Below are 19,045 nucleotides of genomic sequence, written 5' to 3' on the forward strand. Positions count from 1 at the left end.
ACATGACACCCACAATGATTAATGCAGGTCTGCTAACAGATTCAGGTTTGTTGGCCAGAAATATCAGCAACTTATTGTAATGTTGCAGGATGTCTTAGCTTTGAGATGATGGAGCAGGAATTAGAGGTGGTTGGAAAGGTAGTCATGTCTTCATCCAAGCTAATCACTCTGATTTCAACTACTCTAGCTTATGTTGTTCACTAACAGTGAAAGTAGGATCAAAATCTACATATTTCATTTTAATACAGTGTATTTAAGGAAAGTTCAAGACAGTTGCCAAGTCATCATATTAGTGAAGTGTCTTTAACTGTAACAAGCAACAGGAGGTACCAGTGGAAGGGCAGAAAAGCAGGGGTGCCTATTAATTCCATGCTCTACATATGACGACATTTTCTAAAACATGGAACAAATCTTGAGTTCTAGTTATTCAGGACCTTGAGTCTTGAAGAAGCTTTTGGCACCTGAAGAGCATGGTCAGATCATGGTCACTGTAAGATGAAAATAGAGAAAAGCAGAAATTCTGCCAGCCAGTGTCTTTTCAGCTGCTGGGAAAGCAAACGGAGAAGCAGGGTTTTCGGCTACTAATATTAAGCCTAATATTATGTTGACTATGACTTTACATGTAGATACACAGGTACCTGCATATTCCATGACAGTGTTTTCACAGAGTATAGCTGGGTGCTTCAAACTAACATTCAGCTGAATTCAAGTCCAGTTATTCTGCAGCTCCTACAGCATTAGATTAAAACTAGATTTAGAGCAAGATCCCAGGGGCTACAAGAAATAGAGGCTTGTATGCTGCTGCTAAAACTAATACAGTCATAGTTTATTAATGTAGACAGTAATGCATAATGAAATGTCATTAATTCTCACATGTAATATTGGTTTCTAATTTGAGGAATTGTGTCCAATTATCTGTAGTTTAGTTATTCAGATTTATAACTTGGCAATTCAGAACAAGAAAGTGCTGAATTCTTCTCCATTACCTGAGAAGTCTGAAAAATAAAATACCTGCTCCTTATAAAGGCAGCCTGTATATTTCTCAAGTCTTTTTGTTCTTCTGGATTTATGATTCCATTCTCCAAAGCAGTCACTGAAAAAACATTTGATAACTTTCACTGCAGAGCTTATTCTAGATCTTTTTTCTTTATATTAAGATTTTTATCTGTGAAAAGGCATTTTATTTCAGTGCAAATCTTAGGAGCTAATTTTGCAGGGCAAAATAGCTTCTGAAAAGAAGCATTCCTGAAGAACTTTTGAAAAGAGGCACCTGCCAGAAAAATTAGTCAAGGGTGCTGTCAGCCATGCAGGTCACAGAGTTAACATTTAGATTCTCCAACCAGGCCTTTGTATCAAGCAACTAAGGATGTATCAACATTTTGTCAGCCAAGCTAATACTTGTTACTGTCAAAGATCCTTTCTTTTTTTTTTAAATAAAAATAAAAATGCCCACTGTCATTTCATATATTCTGCTCCCTACCTGAGCTCAGGGACACTCTGAAGCTTCTCACTGAAATGGCTCAAGAATTGGACCCTTTAAATAAAAATATAATTCCTTCTCCATAGAAAGCACAGCTGATCTCAGCTGCCAGGCTTCCTCAGCCTGCTCAGCAGGGAAGCATGAAGATGTCAGGTAAACATAATCATGCTATTTGTGGAAAGTGTGAGATGAGAAAGAGGGAGGGTAATGAAGCATAGACAGAGCAATTCAGTTTCCCAGCCTATTTAGGTAGATTGTCTTTCTCTAATTGTTTTTCTCCCTGGAGGTACAAACACAGAGAATTTCGATACCATAAAGTTAAGCTTTATTATTGCAGCTTTCAGTTCTTTCACAAAGAAATATGTACTGTATTATAGAGGAACCCAGTAGCAATGCTATAGTTAAGGATGCGTCAGCAAATGTGCTGCAGACCTCTATTTTTCCATGAGATGTAAAAACTAGTTTTAGGCTAAAATTAAGCATATAAGGTGGGTGTCTAGATTCATATCAGTTTATGGAAAATAAAAATAAAAATCTTAAGTTTGTTCTTTGGTAGTTACACATGATGACAGTCTTTCAAAAATAATAAAATACCTTGAGACAATATAATCTATACTATAAAAAGCTGGATAAATACAAGTTACAAGTGTCATTTTGGAAGTGTTTAAGAAACACTGCCCCTGTGGCGTTCAGTCTTTATCTATGAAATTAGTTTCTTCTCACTGTGGCAGAATATCTAAATTTTAATGGTCTTTGTCCAGCAGAATCTAATGCAACAAAGCACATATTTATCTCATTAACACTTAAATATGTGAACAGTTCATTTGAAATCATCAGGACAAACTGTTCATCACCTTGCAGGACTGAGTTCTGAGAAAACAAAATGCAGGCATATTTTAAAATTCAAACAGACATACTTAGGTTTTCCACTGCTGTATTTCATGGTAAAAACTAGCAACTTTAATGACTAAGGAGTTTATAAAAAGTCTTTAGGCAGGCAACAAATACTTGAAGAAAGTTTATTCTAAAAAGTAAGGTCAGTAAGCACATACTTATATACTACTTAGATACTAAGTATGCACTGACATCCAAAATTACAGCCACACAAATGAAAGATAACAGTAAATTACTAAACTTTAAAGTAACAGAAAACAAAGCAAGCCCCAAAGTTAGATATAATGAATGACAGGAAAGCAAATTAATAATGAAATAGACCTAGCTCTTACATTGTCTGCTTACGACTAGATCTCAGAGTGCTTTCCAAGCAATTTGATAACATTACATAAATTTCACAGAGAAGGAAAGCAAGGCATATGCAGAGCAAGAGATTCAGCCAAGGCCATCCATCAAGGCAATGACAAGAGTTAGGTGCCCAACAGACTTGGCACCAGTTGAATCACTACTCATATTATGTGGGTTTTTTTTTTTTTTTTTTTTTTTTTTTTTGGTGATAGTTGAGGCAGTTCAGCCTGCCTCTCAACCACAGACCACGTGCACAGCCATCCGAACAGGCCACCACCTAGCAATGACCTACCACTCTTCAGTTGCATCTTGCTTACCACCTGATCTTACCTACAATAAACAAGAGTCAGACTGAAACTCCTTGGCTACTTAACACTAAGTACACAAGGTAAAAGCCTGCACCCTGGAAGAAGTGATGCACAACAACTTGCTGTCCTGTGCTAAGTGGCACTAAGTGGTGTGCTCCCCTCAGTAAAGCTGGTGCCCCAAGCCTGGCACATCCCCAGCCCAGCCACTGCTTGCCAAGCACCTGGGTTAGGGTCAGGGCTTGCACACCTGCATGCAGACACAAGGCAGAAGAGGAGCGCAAGTCCAGGGAACGGAGCTGGGAGTGCTCAATAGGAGGGAAATGGGCACCTGATGGTCAGGCTCCTAGGGTGAAAGTGGTAATGCACTGTGAAAAGTACATTTAAGCTAAAATGATGGGTCTAGGTGCAACAGAATGAAAGCTGAAGGATGAAAGATATTGTGAGTTGCTGGCGGAGTGATGCAAGTATGGGCTAAGATGGTGTGCAGGAGGTAGTACAGTTGGAGAGTGTGTGATAGCATGGCACATCATGTCTGGAGAGAGTTACAAGGAAATAGCAGCAGGGAGCCTGTAGGGTCTCATCAAAATGCTAATAGATGCCGTTATTTAGAGGACTACAGTACAGACTATAGCGAAATACAAAACCTGGGCTCCTGAGTGTACAGCTGAGGGAGTCCTTTGGGTGAGCTGACCCTAGATCTCAGGAAAAGAGAGTAATGAAAAAGTGTCTCATTAGCGCTGCATGTCTTTGATGGTCTTTGTATTTGAATTACATAATCCTAGATCAGAGAATAATTTTAACAATTCTCTCCAAAACTATTGGCTTGGGAGGGAGAAGTACTTTTTTTTTTTTTTTTGGGGGGGGGGGGGTGGGGCGGACACAAAACAAAACAAAAAGCTCCAATGTCTAATAAGCACAGAAAAAGCTACCGAAGGTGTTCAGAGGAAAGAGAACAGATCAAACTGTTTCACTGTTGGAAGGACCTTGACATGAGGACTACACTGTTGCCAGTTCTGAGGTCCACATTATCTCGCAGTGCCAAAAAGTAGAGAGTAATGAGGAGCGCTCGGTATTCTACCCCATCAGAACAGGACATGCAGCATTGCTCTAGATATGCTGCCCAGCAACATTTTGCCATTGCTGTATTGCTCTGGCACCTACATCATGTAACTTTTTAAGACAATGATCTTTCAGCTTTTAAAACTGTGAAGCACTTGGAAACATAAGCAAAATCCACAAGTAGAACGGTGCAAATATATATATATATATGTTTTGTTTTGTTTTAAATTAACTTTGCTCAATAATTATTGTGATCTATGAACTATACTGAAAAAGCTTTTCAGTAAGATAACTATGTTCAACAAGGGTGTTTGCAGAGTGCAAATAACAGAGTCGAGATTTCTGCTATTTCTGATTTGTTCTTTCAGCTTTTGCCTCTCACATTCCCTTTCTCTTACAGCATCTCGTTCCCAACCACGAACAAACAAGTCACTCTGAACTGCATTCTCATTGGCAAAAGTGGCAGGGAGTAAAGAAGCCTTCTCACTCAAATACTTCTGTGGATTGCTAGGCTAAAAATATGCAGGATGCTATGCTGCAAATAGTATCATCCAAAAAGATGAAACTTCGTGATTTATGGCTTGCTTTCAACAAGAAGCACTGAACCCTTGCAGTTATGAACAGTATTTCAATCTGCTATGTATTTGGTATGCATGCATAGGTAAATATATGCCACACACATCCTACTACACATCTGAGAGAAAAAAATACAGAACAACAAACAAGTTAAAGAGCACCAGTCCCCCCACTATTCCCTGACTGACAGGAAAAACAATAAGCAGTTCAGCAGGTGGCATCATATGTATGGGGTGAAACAGAAATTTATGTAACGATCTGGTATGTCATAACTTTTTACTTACAGTTCACAGAGGAAACACTCAGTTTGCACAGCTAGTTGTCAATATTTGTCTGAATGTTTTGATGGAGTAACTTCATTCCCTGCAAGGCAGCGTGCACCAGTAGAGTTGTAGGGTTTGCATAATATCCGTTCCAGACCTGGAAGAAATAGAACATTTTTCTTGTGTTTCTACTACTTCCTATGCTTCTACAGAGGCAGTTTAGCACAAAGTATTTTGTATACCTCTGGAGCACATCTCCAGTCACTGTAAATAAGCACCATTCTCTGAAGTTATCAAAGGTGCACCTATGTATACTAGCTCATGACCAAGCATCTTCTATTGCTTTTTTAAAAAACATAATAAGAATTACTTCACAGATTAAAGAAATTGCTAAGAATTTTTATAGCGGATAACTTTACCAGTATACAACATTTTGAAATAGAACTGAATATTTAAAAAACATAATTAAAACATTACTCCAATTCCTTATCAATTCTATAAATTTTTGGGAAAAAAAAAAAGTCAATTAAAAAAAATTAGATAAGAGATATCATACTCAGTGAAGCATATTCCTTGGCGCATCACGGGACATACACACTCATGACAATGCCATAAATTAAAAGGGACTAATCTGAGATTCTCACATTGCGTGTGCACTACTGTCCTGGTTTTGGGTAGGATAGAGTTAATTTTCCTCCTAGTAGTTGATAGGGTGCCGCGTTTGGGATTTAGGATGAAAATAATGTTCATACCATGCTGATGTTTTAATTGTTGCAGAGCAGTGCTTACACCAAGGTAAGGACTTTTCAGCTTCTCACTCTGTCCTGCCAGCGGGCAGGCTGGGGGTGCAGCAGAAGCTGGAAGGGGATAGACGCAGGACAGCTGACCCAAACTGGCCAAAGGGATATTCCATACCATCTGACGTCATGCTGAACAATACATAGGGGTTGCTAGCCGGGGTGTGTGGGGGGGTGGCTGCTCGGGGATAGGCTGGGCATCGGTCAGTGGGTGGTGAGCAATTGCATTGTGCATCACTTGTTTCATACACATTATTATTAGTAGTACTATTATCATTATTATTTTCCTTTCTTTTCTGTCTTAATAAACTGTCTTTATCTCAACCCACAGGCTATCATTTTTTTTCTGATTCACAGCTGTGTGGTGCTTAGCTGCCGGATGGGTTAAACCACAAGTACCCTACATTTTAAAAATGAATATATACTCATTTTCTAATCCAAGTGATAGGGCACAGACCAAAAAACAAACAAACCAACACAACACACCAAACTAAGCCAAACCAACCAACCAGCCAAACAATAAGTATAATGTGGCTCTCTGCTCTGACTCTTCTGAATCCCCAAATCATATTAATATAATGGCAAAGCAATAGTTAAGGGAATAATGGACCAGCATATAGAAAAAGGGTTCTGATCCCTACCTAGTAGCCTCTACCTAGAGCTTTTGTAATCAGAAAGAATAATCAAAAGAAAACATCTTTTCTTTCATGTGCAGATTCTAATGTGTAACTTCCATTAGGCTGCATAGTGCTTGTCACATGTATAATTTTAGCAAGAAGACATTTTGACTCGTGGTTAAGAATATACAGTGCACTGTAAGAAACCAGACATTTGAATCCAGCAGTGGTAAGTATTGATTTTTTAACCAATGTGATTTCTTTCTATATTTAAAACAAAACAAAACAAACAAACAAAAAACTTTAGTAGGCTTTTTTCTTCATTAAGTCCATAGGAACTGAAATAGGAATTATGAAAAAAAAATGATAATTGTTAGGAAGTTAATTTCTTATCTTCCTCCATTTTCTTTTTTTTTTTTCCCTACTGTTTACAATTCTTTTAAAAAGCTTTTTCCACTCAGTACAAATTATTTGGTATGGTACTTTTCACCCTCAGGAAAGAGCCATGGGAGAATAGTGCAGTAATGAGCTGACACTGTCTCCTTCCTGTGTAAAGAACATTAGTGGAAATAAAAAGTGTAATTTGATTTTTAAGTCTTGAACATTGAGTTATAAGTGGCAGTGATTAAATACACTAGCATACACACTAAATGATACCATAATAATGGCCCAGCTTTGTAGCTTTTTTTTTTCTTTTTTTGCTACTCTTGTTATGTATGCTAGTTAGCATTCATTTTCATTTCCTATTGACGTGTATTTCTCATCATACTGGCTAAAAGCTTCAAACATGCATATCTTCTACATTTTAGTGATTGTTTCACTTAAAATTACCATCCTGGTTGCACCAAAAAAAAAAAAAAAGTTTATATATAATCCTGGAAACAAGATTTCTAAACAAAACTATAAGTAAAAGCAGGTAGAAACTCTGCAGGAATCCTATTTTTTGAAGCTGTTTTCAAACTATTCTTTCCATTTAATTAGTGAAGGTAAGGACCTGCATTTGCACAGATTTTATCTCCTCATGGAGACCACCAGCTTTGTTTCTTTTATTAGACAAAAGAAAGTTCCCTTTTTCTAACTTCTGTATTTGCTGTTGTTAGAAACCACATTTATTATGAGACTTCACAGAAGCCAAGGGTAAATTGGCTTCATTTATAAATTGAGAAATATCAGGAAGGGTCACAAAAGCCTGAGTAGTCTTTGCCTTCAGTAATTCAGGATTTTGCATCCTAAATCACATATATTAAAAAATGCTGATTCATCTTATTTTCAGTGTTTTCAAAAGACAGCACAAACTTTTCTGTGCCTTAATTTAGCAGATAAAAACAATATAACATTTCCTACCTACTTAAAATTCCCTGAATTTCCTGCTTTAAAAGTATAGTTGAACATAGAATGCAATAAAGAATATGAGACAGATTAATTCAAACATTCCAAAGTTGAAACTCATAAAATATTTAGAAAACTCAGAAACAAGAAGGAATAATACCTCTAATCTGACCTCTTATTTGGTATTAAATAGTGTTTAGTGTTACTGTTATTGCTCAGGTGCTTATACAATCATCACTACAGGAAATTGCTGAAGGAGGTCTGTATGAAAAATAAAGCCTTACTGTATTAAATACATTTAAATATACATCATTGATTAATACATACAAGTATGGTAATTTTATAGCTCTACATGCCATGATCTGAATACCCATACAGTAAGGCTGAGATGTAGTCTAAAACTTATAGTTCATTTCAAAAATGAACAATAAACATTTTAAAAATTAATGTAGTGAAAATGGTTTTATAGCTATTTATCCTGCACAGCAGTTCATATTATCATGAACATGGTAGGTACTTCAAAAAGACTGAAATGCGTTTTTTCCCAGTAATGGTTCAGAAATCGCACATTGTGTCAGCACCATCATTCAGTGTATCTCTGTCATGACCATATTTTAGTTTATATTTTATTCCTACAATCTGAAATTGCTGTTTTGCTTCCAAGACCATACAATGCTGTCTAGTTGATGCCCATTAGGAAAACTCAGCCTGTGGACATTATTTGTTACAAAACTATCAATACTGACAGCAAACAGTGTCCAAAGAAATAGCACAGGTTTAGTTAGTAAAATGGATGAATCCATTTCTCTTTAGCCTTAAACAGTTTGCAGTCATATATGATATAACATGAACTAGAAACAGGCATTGTGACCACAGTTTAAGACATTGCAGGAAATCATAAAAGTCATAAATCAGGCTGGCACGGCTTAGAAATTCTGTATAGGAGAGAAACGTTTCCAAAAGAGAGAAAGTTGTTACAAATATATATAGCACAGTAGAGTATAGTTTTTTATTGACTCAGTAGGATTTATGATGTCAAAACAGGCAATGATTTTAGCAGGGAGTAAAGTAGGTGTTGTGAAAGACACTAGGAACTTCAGTATCCACCTCTAGGTACTTCAGCTGGGCATCTAAAAATCACAAGTCATGGTTTTGAAAAATAAAGGAAAGCTATATACATTTACAAGGCCTGTCCTCAGAGCAGGTGATTTTTTTTCTGGTGCCAGCATAGATCAAATCCTGTTTTATAATTAATTACTTCATTTTCATATCCTTTTCCTCTATGTAAATATCATTAGCTTTCAAAATACTCTAAAATAGTGAAAAGCAGAGTAAGTGATTCTGTTTGGCAGTGCTAGGAGTAGGGAAAGGTGCATTTTCAATTGTCAGGTGAGATACTATGTTTCCTTACAAAAGCACCAACTCAGTTTTTTTTTTTTCTTAATATTTGTTCGCTTGTTATTTGAAGAAAAAATAGCGCTGAATGGATAAGCTCCCATTAATAAGATGATGTTAGTAATAATTTTCTATTAGTTTTAGTCTTTAATCCCTCTATAAATTTTTCTTTATCCATTCTGGTAAACCATTGTAAAAATTGTCACAATGGCTTCTAGACAGACAATGTACATCACCCAAAATTTAGACAGCCTCAGATACAGAAAAGTTACACCATTTGAAATTTTATATGAGGCTTAGATCATTTTTCCATAGCAGTTTTAGGACTGCTATACAATTGCCCATCAGATGCAATGAAAACGCTACAGTGCTGATGATAGTTCAGCTCTAGTATATGAGGTGTTACACTAAGGTCAGTGCCAAAGTAAAGCAATATAACATGAGCAGTGTTTCTTGTTTCACATGCGCTGTGTTTCAAAAAGGAAGTAGTAATCTATGTTTGAAATACAGATACAAATCAGCAATATACTCCCTTTGTTTTGTTTTGTTTTTCTGTGGTGTGCTGCATGTTTGGCCAACAGAGGAACTACTTTAAGATTTCATAACGTGACAAAATGAAAAATGTTCTGCTTTCTGTGGTTTCAGAGAAAAACAACATGAAATTCAATAACATGAATGCAAGATTTGGATTAGGCACTCAAGTAACCAAGGTATGGCAGAATTCATTTCATCAGTATAATGGTTAACTACTTCAGTAATAATCAAGCTCTGCATTTTGGGTAGCATCTGAACCTGAAAGTCACTCTGAACTAGACTCTCAACCAATGTGAGTCCCTTCAGACCAAAGAGTGTTGCAGAAAACTACCGGTAAAAGTTTTTAAGTGTGCAAAGTTTGGTTGTTAATTTACTAAACATTTGCATTATTGCACATTTTTCATCCAAAGGTAACAACCAGGCCTTCTGAAGCTGTATTCTTGGCTAGCAAATCTGCATGGGTTTATGACTTTCCCTCCAACTTACAGTACCTACATCAGCATAAATATGTCTGAGGTAGGTCTCACCTCCCCTCCAGTATATTTCATTGCTACCAGTCTCTCCTCTAAGCACAAGGACAAATGGCCCTACCCACATCTAGATCAACAACACTCCTACCTGCGACCATACGTCCTTTTTTCCTTTCTCTTTGCAGCTGACTATGGGGAAGATGAGTGTCCAATTACATTTCAAAGGGATTAAAGCTTAAATGGGAAAATCCCAGTCACAGAATCACAGAATCATCTAGGTTGGAAGAGACCTCCAAGATCATCTCTGAAGAAAGAACCGATGGTAAAGTACAGTGGACAATATGCTTCACAAGTGTAGTCCTTTAATTCTATTTGTGAATTTAGAAAAGTTTCTATTATTCATTTCACTTACTGTATATTTTAAATTGTTAACTTAATAGTTACTGTGAATAATTCTAGGACTACATTGTGGTAGATACAGGTATCAAGCCTTTTGATTTCTGTTCCTTATATTGTTCAAACTCTGTGTGAAAAATTCAAACCATTCTGGGCTATAGTAGGAAGGAATATCTCAAATTCAACCCAATATAAGTGAAATCTATGAGATTTCTATTTTCACCAAAACACTAAGCAAGCAGAATTTCATCCAGTTTTTGGAATGAAACATCCATTTAGATTTGCTGAGCATGATACAAATTGCTATGTTTGTCCATATATTTACTTTGCTATGTATTTGATTGTTTTGTAAAGAACTTTGGTACTCCATGGGCAGGAAAAATATATCATACAAGACTGAAATTAAATTGTCTGTTCTGCTGAAGATGAAACATTCTCTTAAGTGTTTATCCTGCTAGAGCCTCAGAGCTCTGTAGAGATAAGCGAGTGTTTTATAATTACTGAGCTTGAGTACTACTGTCAGTTTTATATGTTTAATAATATATCAAATATTAAGATCCATGGGGTGCCATATAAAGACAGAGAAATGAAACACAGACCTCATTAACCAGTGTTTTGTTCTTTACAGGGTCTTGTTACTACAGAACACTGAAACTTGCCCAAAGAGTTGAAATGGTACTTTGTCTGAGAAATCAGCATCTGCAATTGTGTCCGCTCTACTTTAAGCTTTGATTTTGAAAATCCTTCTCTGCTTCTGTAAATGCAATTGGAGATTCATAAGTTGAGAATAAATAATGAAATTGCAGCTACCCACATAATTTGAGAAAAGCTATTAAAAATATACCCAAGCATCAGCCTCTTTTTTCTTTCCATTAGCAATGACACTGCTTCTTGAGTCAGTGTCTCTCATAAGTGACCTTCATATGTCAGCAGCAGGAAAATAATGGATTTTGTCTACCTCAACGTATGGTAGTAGAAATACCAATTACAACTTCAGCAACTTCCTTAACGATTATTGTCACGTACTAATTTAGGGACATGCAGGGCAAATGAAACTCTCTTCAGACTTGCACAGCCATAATTTCATTCCCGGTATTCTTTGTTCCTTTCCTGTATCACCAAAAAGGTGTGGAGCACGCCTGCAGAGAAAAAGCTCATGGACTTGTTTTCTGTATGCTCTGATGGCAAACAGGCAAGTGAATTAACTACAGATGTTCAACTGTATGAATTATGAATTCAAGAACAGAAGAGAAGGCACCTCTCTGAATTTAGGATTATAGGATAACCCACCAAGATTCGCTGTACTTAATTTGCCTGCAGCACAATGGCTAATTAAGGGACAGGGAGACAAGACACAAATGGAGAAAGCATTACAGGAAAATGACAATTCCTTGCTATATAGAAAAACAGCTAAATAGCTAATTATTCTGTGAAAAAAAATTATATTGCAGCTGATGTTGGACAATACGGTTCATATGTTTTTCCATGAGGTTCACTTTTGTGATTTATTAGCAAGAACCCATATGACCTCAGTGAAGAGATGGGGCTCCTTCAGAATTGCCACATTAAATTCCTCACTGACTTCTGTTTCCTACAGTACTCTCAGGATACATTTCAAACATGCACCTTTCTCAAAGATTCAACCACTGTTTGGGCTCTGTTTCAATACTTATCCTTTTGTCAGAAACTTAAATGAATGGTTACTCTCCTGAACCATCCTCACTATAAAGAAAAGAAAATGCCATGATAAGTCCCTGGTGTGGCCAAAACAAAAAGGAGTTTTTCATGGACTCAGAATAACAAGGATAAAGATGGATAGCTACAGGTCAGTCATTAATTCAAAAACTGAAAGGAAGAGAGATACAATATTTGTTTCCCACTTACCTTCATCCAAAAATAGTATTCTGTGAAATGATTCATGAATTCAGTGAACATTCCAAAAGAGTCATGTCATGCAGAAATGCATCAATGTGTCCGGATTCAGAGAAAGTAAAATAAATGGGTCTTTGATAAGAGAACTTAATGAAAAAACTCATGTTTTGATTTTGCTGTCAGGAAGGAGGAACGCAACATGAGTTGATCATCACTTTCAGAAGTTACAAAAGTGACATACGGCTCTGATTATGACTGAAATTTAATTCATGAATCACAGTTGATGACTGAATTTTATAAAAGTGAGGTTATAACTAACACACCAAATGAGCGCAAGACTCCTGGCCAAAAAAAAAAAAAAAAGTAAACAGCAAAGACGATATTCTCCAAAGGGAAGAGTAAATTGCCATACATAATGCCTTTTGCAAGCATTGAGTTTGATGAAAGAAACATGCAATTCACAAGAGAGGTTTAGTATAAATATATTTTTTCTCAACTTATAGGTGTTACAAAAAGCATCCTGGGATCACACAGCCAAATGAACAAGAAGAGTATCTCCAGGCAAAGACATATATGCTACTTCCTGAGCTCTTTCTCTAGAAATATTTTCTGAAGTAGCTTTGAACAATTAAGAAGCATAAGAATACTGTCAAATTCTAAGTAAGTTTCAGGTGAATGAAAACACGATTTCTGAAGAACCTTTGAAGGGAGTACTAGCTCTAAGTGAGGCAGACCCAAGCTGGCATTCATTGACCCAGAGGAACATTATCTGGTTCATTTCTGTTATAGCTACTGTATCAACAAATAGATTTTTCATTGAGGAGGTCAGTTCAAGACACCTAGGCCAATCACAGATATTAGGTTCGTCAGCGTAAAATAGCTTATTGAAATACTATTAAAATGGATAAAGTATTTCCTTTGTCTTTAAAGACAAACATACCAAGGAATCCTTATAGATAATGTACCAAGGAAACCTGGATATTGTTGTGTTTCAGACTACACATCATCCAAGAATAGATACTGAGATATTCAAATACTCGGTAGTACAGAAGTGATTAGCATATTCTGAGGAGCTGGCGCAGACGCAGCGCCTGACCACAAGTTCAGGGGTATCTCAGGCCCTGGCCTCAGCAGGGGAGGCTCAGGACAGCAGCACGACCAGGCCGCACCTGCAAGCTCTCACGAGAGAGGGTGACTGGGAGTGGGCTTTGCCAGGGCCACAGCAAATGCACCCAGGCCCTCTGCCTAGAAAAAGCCTCCAGGAGGGCAGTGATGCGCGGTGCCCAGCATGAGCAGGCAGAGGCCAGCAGTGCATGCAAGAACCACCTGCAGTGTGCTGCACTGGTGGGTGTGAGAGCTCATCTGGCGAGGCACAGGAGTTCTGTCCCTCCTCCCTTTCAAGTCCATCCTATCTACTGGCAGTCTCTGTGACCACAGTTTCTGCCATGGTCTCCACTAGGCAGAGACCTTGCCCCAAAAACACTGTGGTGACCCAAACAGAGGGCCTATCCAGAACTGTTTCTATACAGGTCTCTGGATGCAGGGAGTACCAGAGCCTGCTGCTGCTAGGGGAGGGAGGCAGGTATTCCACTGCGTGAGGTGCGAGCAGGTGGAAGGTCTGCTCAGCGTGGTGGCAGAGCTGAAAGAGGAGGTTGAGAGACTGAGGGCCATCAGAGACTGTGAGCAGGAGATCGACTGGTGGAGTAGCTCCGTGGCGTGCCAGAGGGAAAGGCACCAGGGAAATACCCCACAATGGTGGTGGACCCCCTGCCCTGTCGGGCAGAGGAGGGGGACCTGAGAGATGGGGAGGGTTGGGAGAGGGTTCCTGCTCAGCATCGTGGGCGAACTCCCCTCTCCCCCCTGCTTCCCTCGCATCCCTAGGTCCTCCTAAGCGATAGGTTTATAGCACTGGAAAGTGAAGGGGAGGTAAGTGGGGAAGCATGGGAGGGTTCCCCAAAGAAGTTACCAAGGACGAGGCAGTTGACTCCATGCCTTCAGGCTGCCTCAGCCAGGAAAGAAAGAAGGGTGGTCGTGGTAGGTGACTCCCTTCTCAGAGGAACGGAGGGCCCCATTTGCAGATCAGACGAGCCGTAGGGAAGTGTGCTGCCTACCTAGGTCCGAGACATAAGTAGAAAACTCCCAGAGCTGGTTCACCCCACTGATTACTACCCATTACTCATAGTTCAGGTGGGCAGTGATGAAGTCACTCAGAGAAGCCTGTGAACTATGAAAAGAGATTTCAGGGGCTTAGGGCAAATAGTTCAATAATTTACACTCTGACCTGGAAGTCTCCTGTGATTCAGGTAGATAATCACCCCCTGTGATCCAGGAAGAGACAGTTAGACATCTGCTTCTCCATCTGGAATGTCACAAGTCCATGGGACCAGATGGGCTCCACCCTAGGGTGCTGAGGGAGCTGGCAGAGGTGATTGCCAAGCCACTTTCCACCATCTACCAGTGTTCCTGGTTGTCTGAAAAAGCCCCAGAGGACTGGAGGCTTGCCGACGTGACTCCCATCTACAAGAAGGGCCGTAAACAGGACCTGGGGAACTACAGGTCTGTCAGCCTGACCTTCATTCCAGGGAAAATTATGGAGCAAATCATCTTGGGTGAGATCACATGGCATGTGTGTGGCATCCAAGGGATCAGGCCCAGCCAACATGGGTTCACTAAAGGCAGGTTGTGCTTGTCCAACCTCACCTCCTTCTATGACCATGTGACCAGACTGGTAGATGAGGGAAAGGCTGTTGATGTAGTCTCCTTAGACTTCAGCAAAGCCTTTGACACAGTCTTCCACAGTATTCTCCTGGGGAAACTGGCTGCCTGTGGCCTGGACAGGTATACTTTTCCCTGGGTCAAGAACTGGCTGGAGGGTCGGTACTAGGGCCTATCTTGTTTAATATCTTTATTGATGACCTAGATGAGGGGATTGAGTGTACCCTCAGTAAGTTTGCATTATGACACCAAGTTGGGAGGTAGTATCAATCTGCCTGAGGGTAGGGTGGCCCTTCAGAGGGATCTGGATAGGCTGGACTGCAGTGAATGGGATGAGGTTTTACAAGGCCAAGTGCCTGGTCCTGCACTTTGGCCACAACAACCGCATGCAGCGTTATGGGCTTGGGGCGGAGTGGCTAGAAGACTGTGAAGAGGAAAGGGACCTGGGGGTGTTGATTTATGCTTGGCTGAACATGAGCCGGCACTGTGCCCACGTGGCCAAGAAGGCCAATGACATCCTGGCCTGTATTAGAAGTAGTGTAGCCAGCAGGAGCAGGGAGGTGATCGTCCCCCTGTACTCTGCTCTGGTGAGGCCACACCTCAAGTACTGTGTTCAGCTTTGGGCCCCTCACTACAAGGAAGGCATTGAGGCCCTGGAGCATGTCCAGAGAAGGGCAACAAAACTGGTGAGGGGTCTGGAGCGCAACTCTTATGCGGAGCGGCTGAGGGAGCTGGGAATGTTTAGTCTGGAGAAGAGGAGGCTCAGGGGAGACCTCATTGCACTCTACAACTTCCTGAAGGGAGGTTGTGATGAGGAGGGGGTCGGCCTCTTCTCCCAGATAACTAATGATAGGACTTGACGAAATGGCCACAAGTTGTGCCTGGGGAGATTTAGATTAGATACCAGGAAAAACTTTTTCTCTCAAATTGTGGTCAGGCACTGGAATGGCCTGCCCAGAGAGGTGGTGGAGTCACCATCCCTCACAATGTTCAGGAAGCACCTGGATAAGGTGCTACAAGATATGATTTAGTAGCTTAGTGGGTAGTATTGGTGATAGGAAGAGGGTTGGACTAGATGATCTTGTAGGTCCTTTCCATCCCTGTGTTTCTATGATTCTATGATCCCCTTTTAGCTAGCTCAGAAGGGTTTGCATTCAATAGCCAGAAAGTGTTATACCTTATTCAGCATTCTGAGAAGAAAAGTGATGTGTTTCTTTTCCATGCTAAGAAATGTCACGCTTCTTGCAGGATTTCAGCTAAAACTTTCACCACATGCTGCAATTCCATATATTATGTATTTTTATATAAGAATAAAACCATTGCATACGATGCTTTAAAACATATTTCAGAATGTTAACAAAGTAATAGTCCACTGGACAAATATTTCTCCTTGATTAAACTTAACACTTAGATGGATCAATAAATCTAGTGGTCAAATGCTGTCCGTAGCTAGCTCAGAATAATCCATTAAAGCCAACACAGCCACTTCATATTTCCTTCTTTACAGAATGTCAAAGAACAAGTTTAATTAATGATTGCTTTAGTGAGAGCTGTATGGGAAACAACTGCAACAAGTAAGAATACACTCTTATTGTTCTCATCTCTCACCCATGATTCTCAGTTTTAATGGTGGATATTGACAGGGGAAGTGGTAACTGAGGACAAAATGTGGCCTGTGAAGAACTGTAAGGTATTTCATTCCATAAATTTAATAAGTTCCCCAACACCTGTCACAATATCTAACAGGTCTGCTTGATGTTACTCCATCCAACAGACCTTGGATACTGAGCTACTATACTGGGACTCAGGTATCTGAATGTACATAATAGCTCTGTGCGAGAATGATTGTTTTAAAGTACTGCTTTAGAGTTGACAGTTCTGAAACTTCATGAAAAAAAAAAAAGAGGGATTGGAAAAAAATAGGAAAGATCTGCATAGGGTCTACAGTGTTACCAGTAGGTGTTCTTACTTGCCAACACCCTAACTAGGTGCCTGTACACCCTAACTGGTTATCTGTTTCCAAGACTTCCTGTAAGATTGTAAGCAAGAGCGTGGCTCTAAAGTATTGTGCATATACAAGCTTTGAACGATTTTTTTCCCCCTCCACAAGAAAATTTCAGTCTAATACGGTGACCTAGAAAACTGAGCAGCATTCAGATGACAGGGAGATATTTAAAAAACAAAAACTTAGCAGTATACTAGCAATGGTCTAAATGGAGCATGAGAGAGATTAATGAAGGATAATTTGCCTTCCTTAGAAAAAAGGAAAAATCACTACCATCAGGACTGGAGAGTACCGTATAATGGGTTACATACATAATACATATTACAGTCTCACAGCCAAACAGAATAAATCTTTCCAATTGACAAGAGCCATTTCAGTGGAGTATCTTGCATAGTCAAGCCTTAACTTCCTTGAACACACAGTGAAAAAGTCTTTCACTTCCAGAAGAGGACATGATTTTTTTTTTTTTAATATTTTTTACATACATACACACCAGCATGAAGAGCTTTGTTTTAGCAACATGATTTCAAATTCAAGTGAACTATATTCAACAGATAGGGTAATATATGAAAGCATTCTGAAAAAAAAATCAAGACCATCTGAGCCTACTCCTCATTAAAGCTGACTTGCTGTCAGCCAGCTGGCAAAGCCTTCAAACTCTGTGTGCCCCAGTTTACCTACCTATAAATTGGATTTTAATAATACTGTTCTACTGCACACAATGAGACCTAGTGAATTAGCATGTGTAATGTGGAAAGAAATAAATGATAAATCATTACATAAAGACTAAGTGTTACTATTCTGAATGTGTACAGTGATAACTTGATTTTATAGACTAGTAAAATCATGAGATCATAGGAATAAATTCAGATTATCACGTGTCAGAGGGTTATGGAAGACTAGATAAGGTGACTTTCAGGCTTAATCTTCTAAAATGCATTTTTGCATAACAGAATCTGTTTTAGAAGTGTTTTAAAATAAATGGAATGTACTTCTGTCCAGATTATGTAAAGTCCTGCTGAAAACAGTTCTACCTGAAAAAGTCATAATTTCCAATATCAATTATTCATATTTTTGAATATAGCTCAGAAACCTCAATAAACTTTGAAGCACAGAATTAAAGACTCTTTACAAGGCTATGCAAATGGGAAAGTTTTCTTTCTTTATGTAAAGAATCAGTTAAGCTGTCTTTAATTTACTACCAATTCTTCAGAAGAATATAAACTCAAAGATCTTTCCTCATTAATGCACACTGTAGAACACTTTCATTCAAAAACTGTGTTAACATAGTGCAACAGAGCGACATGATCACAAGTGGGACTTTGATGTAATATCCTCCAGATATTAGAAAAAAATGACACGGTATGGAGAGAATGGAAGGAATCTTGTAAGGAAAGAAAGTACTGTTCAGTGAAGACATCATTTTTGGCCAGACACGCTTGTGCAAAACAGCTGCAGATCCCATGTAAAACTGACATATTAAAGAAATTACTGGGATTTCAGCAAAAGGCCACTACGCTTTGAGTAAGGCTGCAGTAATAGTCTAACACTCAAAGAAAAGTGATGTCAAAGACTCCCTGTCTCTTGGCCAGAGGGGAAGATCCAGAAGATGTGCTTCTACTGATTCAGGATGGGCACATGGATGGGTAACTACTCTACTGCAGCAACATTCAACTCCACATTGCTAACAAAGGGACAAAAAGTCCCGCTTGATTCTGAATGACCATCTGTCACAGCAACACTACTCCAGTGTATGTCTATGCATATGTATATCCTCACTTGCAGATCTGTAAGCCTGTCCACCCTTGCAATTACATTCAGTGTAGGAATTTAACACCACAGGTCTCTTTTCCTGAATACTTGCAATTCAATTAAATATGTTTCTCATTAGGGTTCTGCTTGATACTTTGATTTCCTTTTCTCATTAGGGAAAAAATCTTTGCTTGGCCATGTCTAATTATCAAGAAACAAAGTCACCAGCTTAAAA

At 39.0% G+C, this 19,045-nt stretch overlaps 1 long non-coding RNA gene across 1 annotated transcript in view; it reads right to left on the reverse strand.

Moving 5' to 3' along the window:
* Window positions 1-257: 257 nt before the first annotated feature.
* The window catches only part of LOC121069817, a 29,690-nt gene continuing 10,902 nt past the window's right edge, over window positions 258-19,045 (reverse strand). Inside the window, exons 2-3 of the long non-coding RNA XR_005819635.1 lie at window positions 4,950-5,085; window positions 258-488 (exon numbers count right to left, since the gene is read on the reverse strand). This is a non-coding gene — a long non-coding RNA (uncharacterized LOC121069817). The remainder of the gene's footprint in view (window positions 489-4,949; window positions 5,086-19,045) is intronic.

The sequence above is a fragment of the Cygnus olor genome, chromosome 4 (genome assembly GCF_009769625.2).
Source record: "Cygnus olor isolate bCygOlo1 chromosome 4, bCygOlo1.pri.v2, whole genome shotgun sequence".
Lineage (NCBI taxonomy): Eukaryota > Metazoa > Chordata > Aves > Anseriformes > Anatidae > Cygnus > Cygnus olor.